The sequence below is a fragment of the Nicotiana attenuata genome, unplaced genomic scaffold (assembly GCF_001879085.1).
Source record: "Nicotiana attenuata strain UT unplaced genomic scaffold, NIATTr2, whole genome shotgun sequence".
Lineage (NCBI taxonomy): Eukaryota > Viridiplantae > Streptophyta > Magnoliopsida > Solanales > Solanaceae > Nicotiana > Nicotiana attenuata.
In genome coordinates this window covers 1-6578 of record NW_017676496.1, presented here as the reverse complement: position 1 = coordinate 6578, position 6578 = coordinate 1, and the positions used below count along the sequence as shown (strand labels likewise).

At 39.4% G+C, this 6578-nt stretch overlaps 1 long non-coding RNA gene across 1 annotated transcript; it reads right to left on the bottom strand.

Moving 5' to 3' along the window:
• Nucleotides 1-2230: 2230 nt before the first annotated feature.
• On the bottom strand, nt 2231-2978 carry LOC109221042. The gene is made up of 2 exons (XR_002067193.1): nt 2837-2978; nt 2231-2625 (listed from the first exon to the last, which is right to left on the bottom strand). It is a non-coding gene; the product is annotated as an uncharacterized LOC109221042 (long non-coding RNA).
• Between the last annotated feature and the right edge of the window lie 3600 nt (nt 2979-6578).

Genomic DNA, 6578 nt, shown 5'->3' with positions numbered 1-6578 from the left:
GTAAAAAATTGAATAATTTATCGACACAAATTGCCAAAAAGTTGGAACCATATTGTGTTAAAGAAAAGTCAATGTAAAGGGAACCATGAAGATAAGAAAAAGGATTCGGATATAAATTACATATGCGCTAAATTCATAAATAAATCTACTNCCTCCTGATCCTCTCCCTGTCTGTAGGAACCAACCAGACAGCATGACGAGCTAACTCAGAGAACCTCATCTCATACTGCGTCACAATCATATCATCTTGATGCAACTGCTAGAACTGTCTGCGCAGCTCCTCTCTGTAGGACTGCGACACATACTTTTCCAGAAAGAGAACGGAGAATTGCTGCCAAGTAAGGGGTGCTGCACCAACAGGCCTACACCTCTCATACGCCTCCCACCAAGTAAAGGCAGCTCCAGAGAACTGAAAGGTAGTGAACGAGACCCCACTGGTCTCCAGAATACTCGATGTACGAAGAATCCTCTAACACTTGTCCAAGAAACCTTGGGCATCCTCGCCCTCTCTACCACTGAAAGTCGGAGGCTGAAGTCTACCAAACCTCTCCAATCTATGCTACTCATCATCGGGCATGATTGGCACCACAAAGTCCTGAGCAGGCGCAACCGGCTGGGTTGGTGGTGCCCCCGATGTCTGAAGTCCCTGAATAACCTGCTCGGGTATGCGGGCGGCGGGAGTCTGAGTGCCTCCCCCGGCCTGGGAAGTAGCTGCTGTAGTAGAAACAGCGACCTCCTGAGCAAGACTGGTGCACACGGTCAGAATCTGAGCTAAGGTCTCCCGAAGACCTGGAATAACCATTGGCACAGCTGGTGCCTGAGCTGGTCCCGCTGGGGAATCTACACCCGGAACCTGATCCTAAACCGGGGCAGCTGGTGGATCTGCTGGTGCTACCCTAGTTGTGGTGCGAGCTGCACCTCTACCTCTGTCACGGCCTCTATCGCGACCTCGGCCTCTCGCGGACCCAACTGGTGCTACTGGCGGCTGTCCATCCTGACTGGCGGTACGTGTCCTCACCATCTGTGAGGGAATAGATTATCAAAAGTTTAGTTGCCAATATCAACAGATTCGCACGGCAAGAATTTAAGAATGTGATGTTTCCATAAAGGTTCTGCAGCCTCTCGAATATAAGTACAGACGTCTCCGTACCGATCCGCAAGACTCTACTAAACCCGCTCATGACTCGTGAGACCTATGTAACCTAGGCTCTGGTACCGACTTGTCACGACCCAAAACTCAACCCGTTGTGATGGCGCCTATCGTAAAACTAGGCCAGCCTCAACTCAACGTAGTCCAACCCACAACACTAAAATTGGAAACATTTACGAAAAAATAGCCCAGGCCCAACTGGTAGGTATGATCGTGAAAATAGCACGGACTAGCCAGTTTTTGGATTGATAATTGAAAAATAGCTAGCATTTGTAAAATTTTGAAAAATAGCCACTATTTTGCTGCAACACGGAAATTTCCAACATAATATACTGGAGATTAGTGCACCTGTGTATGAACTTCCAGGATATTATGCTAGAAATCTAGCACATGGAAAGTTCCAGCATAATATACTGGAGATTGGAGCAACTCTGTATGAACTTCCAGTATATTATGCTGGAACTCCAATATATTATGCTGGAAGTTCACATGTAAAAAATTCGAACTCCAGTATATTATGCTGAAATATTTTCCGGCTTTTGAACAATGTTTTCGTTCAGATTTATCTTTACATAGAATTTGACTAAATTTCAATTTCTTTTGAAACCGTAGCTATTTTTCAATTACCACTTGTAAATCTGGCTATTTTTGAATTTCAGCCGTTATGGTCTACTTCAGCGCAACCATTAGGATATCACAGTTTTGTCCAAATGGTGCCTCGACAACTGACTTTTCTAGTGATGATTTATATGGACCCTAACATTTCTTTTTCATTCTAATATGGGATATTCCTAATCGAACATTCATAGCTAACTTCGTTAGTTGAACTGCCAACGATTCGTTGGTTGTTACACTCACCGATTAGGATCTTTTTGTTCATTTTTGTAAATTTACTACTTATATAAGTTCATTTTGTAAAAAATTGAATAATTTATCGACATAAATTGCCAAAAAGTTGGAACCATATTGTGTTAAAGAAAAGTCAATGTAAAGGGAACCATGAAGATAAGAAAAAGGATTCGGATATAAATTACATATGCGCTAAATTCATAAATAAATCTACTATATGTATGCCGATGATTAAAGTACTAAAATAAATTAGCTCAAATGGTATTCAATTTGAAAATTCATTTATTTATGAATAGAAAGTAACGCCTCACTTTCTTCATTATTCGTACAATTATTAAAGACGACAAATAAAAGGAAAAAAAGCATTGAAATCACACTAAAACATAAATGCATTAAACAGATTTGCTACTGAGTTTATTGTTATATGATTTCAACGCACTACTCTTGTTAAATTTATGCCTGACACATGAGTGTAATAGCTCCATAAAAGTCTTTGCAGGTACAGCAAAGCCAACAATCACTACAACCACTGTCGTTTTCACAAGATCTCAAACAAGTATTAAGTTGTGGAAGTAGTCTTCTCGCCATCTTTGAGACATCAAGATCAACATTTGGTGCAGCTTTGACTGAGATATTTAACCAAAAAAACATAAAATTATGAATTATTATAACATAAAATTGATATTCAGACGATATGCGTAGAAGCACATACATAGCCATGCATAAAGATGAATATGTCAGAGTTACACACATGTACCTACATGTACATATTTATCCCAACATAACGATGTAAAACTTAATAGATCGAGATAATAAGATTATAAGATAGATACTAACTTGTAGCTGCTGCCATCAGAAGAATAGCTAGAAAGAAACCAAGCTTTAACAATGTCATTCTATGAAGTTACTTCACGCTTTATCAAAGTTTTTGTAGAAGTATCTCATTGCTTTTCAAGTATCGTATTATATAGACATACCATGTATGTAAACCAGATCTCTAGCACGTATATATATATATATATATGCCCCTAGTTTTTGGGAGATGGAAAAGAGAACATTACTCTAAATCAGATATTTTATAAAGTGTATCTGCTCGGATCCAAAGTAGTTCAATGTCTTCGATGCAACTTCACAAATCAAATCTAAAGTTCTTTTATCTTTTAAATGTAACTTCAGAAATTCGAATCCGAAATAGTTGAATTTCTTCAATACAACTTGTAAATGCCTAATTTTTGCTTTGTTTATATATATATATATATATATATATATATATATATATATATATATATATATATGTGTGTGTGTGTGTGTGTGTGTGTGTGTGTTTTTCTTATTTTTTGTATGTATAAGTTTCAAGAGTTGATTAATTGTTTGATAAATGGGGTAGGGATTGCACTAGTGTATTTTAATTAAAATTGAGCCAAANAATTTAGATGACACATTTCACTTATCGAGAGTCAGTTTGACTAAACTTTAAAGTTAAATTAAATTAGTTCAACTTAGTATTTTAAAACTAAAATTTGGATATACAAAAAACTACACAAAAAGTACTATAAGTTACAATTTTTTCTCATAATATAATAATAAAATATATTTTAAAAGGTCGATCTAACTTCATGTAATTTGATTCTTGATAAGCGAAATATGTCATCTAAATTGAAACACAGAGAATAATAGACATGTGCTAATTAAAATATTTCTTTTTGACATATATATCCTTGTTGGCAATCACATTTTGCATGTGATTCAATTAATAGACTCACTACATGTTAAATAATTAATAAGCAAGCTTGGCATGCGATATAATATTACATTATTCTTCAAGGTCCCACCATTTTTATAGTAAATGATAGCATATCGTAACAACTCGATCAGTCGTTTTGAGATTTAGAACCCTATTTCCCTATTTTCATATTTGAAACTTTCATAGGATATTTTGATGATTTATGTGTCACGACCCAAAAATCGACCCGGTCATGATGACGTCTATCGCGAAACTAGGTCAGCCAATTATTTCTAAAGTACTCCATTTTCCAATTAAAACTTAAGAAAAATTATATTTTTAACATAAATCCAATAAGATAAAAGTAGAAATCCAAAACATGCGTAATGAAATACAAGCCTGACCTCGGGTGTCACTAGTCATGAGCAGAAGTACTACAACTGTTCGAAATAAACAAGACTACATTGTCTGAGAATATCTAACAATTATACTAAGAGGAAGAAAGGGAAGGAGAAGGCGGAATTGCGGTCGCCAAGCAGCTACCTCGCAATCTCCAAAGAAACGGTCCACAACGATATGATCAGCAACCGCTACCGTGACTCGAAATACCTGGATCTGCACACAAGGTGCAGGGGGTAATGTGAGTACACCAACTCAGTAAGTAACAAGTTCAACCTATGGACTGACAGGTAGTGACGAAGCAACCTCGACAGGTGATAACATGTAACGGTACAGAAAAATAGGCATGCTTACAGTTCAAGTAAAACTGAACAGTTAAATAAATGCAAACTGAACAGTACGGAATACAAAACTCAGAAATTCTCTATGTAACAATGCACGACTAGCATGATCAATGTTCCATGAGCCTTCACTCACAGTACTCAACCACTCGGTACTGTATATGGCCATCCGGCCCAGAAAAGATCCATCCCGGAATATATATCACTGACCGCAGTCACCCAGTACCGAGGACACAGGCCAATCCAACCTCATGGAGAAGATCCATCTCCCGGTATAATACAATTCGGACAAGATCCATGTCCAGGGAAGATCCATCCCTTAATATCATCAACTGCGCTCACTGGGGGTGTAAAGACTCTAGAGGGGCTTCTCCCTTTAGCCCAAGCACTATAACAAAGCCAACGAAGGCATGTTCAATATCTCGCTGCAGCGTGCAGCCCGATCCCATATTGCCACTCAATATCAGGCTCTCGGCCTCACTCATTCATAACTATCCAGTCTCACACACACAGAGGCTCAAAATGTCATGTTACTAGCACGTACAATAGTGTGATATGACAAATAACAATAATCGAGACTGAGGCATGATATAATATGGATGAATAGGACTGAGTACAGAATATCAATAAAGCAAATGATTGACATCAAGGAACAACCTCTCGGGTCTCAACATTATTGGCGTGAAGCCTTAACATGATAATTAGCATGATTCACAGCTCATTAACTTAATCACATAATTACAACACAGATATCAACAAGAAAGAGTCACCGAGCGGTGCTCCGGAATGATCCGGGCTGCATTCCTCACGGTGCACGCCCACACGCCCGTCACTTGGCATTGCGCCACCTTCATAATAAATCATAGAACACATAGTTCGGGATTTCGAATCCTCAGAACCAAGATTGGATGCGTTACATACCTCAGACCAAGCCAAACTCTAGCCCGCGACGCCCTGTCCTCTCGATTCGGCCTCCAAATGCCCCGACTCTAACCAAAATCAGTATATAACCATCAATATACGCTAAAGGAGTGAAACCCATACGAAAATAATTAATTTACATCACAAATCCCGAAATTGGCCAAACCCGACCCCCGGGCCCAGATCTCAAAATTCCATAAAATTCACATCAATAGAATCCTTACATTCTCACGAGTTCATACAAACAGAGAATACCAAAATCCGACCACAAATGACCCCTCAAATCCCTAAATTTAGGTCTCCAATTCTCGAGCCCTAAACCCCCAATTTTGCTACTGATTTTCCTTAGATTTCGATCTAAAACAGTTAAAAACCATCATAGAAACAAGTTTAGGGTCCAAAAACCTTACCTCCACGAAACCCACTTGAATTCCCTCTTCAATTTGCTCTCCCAAGCTCAAACCCGTATGATAAATGGTGAAAAGCCACTCAAAAATCGCGAAGGGCTAAATTTATATGTTCTGCCCTAGCTAAGTCGCTTCTGCTGTCGAAATCTCGCACCTGTGGACCCGCACCTGTGGTCCCAGGTGCGCATCTGCAGAATGCACTTAACCGTTCAAAGACCGAACCTGCGATCAAAATCCCGCACCTATGTTATCGCAGGTGTGCTCCAACATCCGCATCTGCGGTTCCACCTCCTCTCATCCATTTCCGCATCTGCGACCATCCTTGCGCTTCTGCAGGCCCACACCTGCGGTCCCCAAGCCGTAGGTGCGGTTATGACAGGAACTTCAGCAGCTATAACTGCAAATTTCCAACTCCAAACTTCCCGTCAACCACCCGAAATCATCCCGAGGCCCCCGGGACCTCAACCAAAAGTACGAAAAAGTCATATACCACTATCCAAACTTATACTAATCTTCGAAACACCTAAAATAACGTTAAATCAACAAAATAACATCGGATTCAAGCCTAAGGTTTCCAAAAACTTCCGAATTTCGCTTTTGATCAAAAAGTCTATCAAACCTCATCCGAATGACCTGAAATTTTGCACACATATCACATATGACACAACGGACCTTCTACAACTTCCGGAATTCCATTCCGGCCCCGATATCAAAATTTCTACTATAAACCGAAAATGCCAAAATTCCAATATCGCCAATTCAAGCCTAATTTTACCACGGACCTCCAA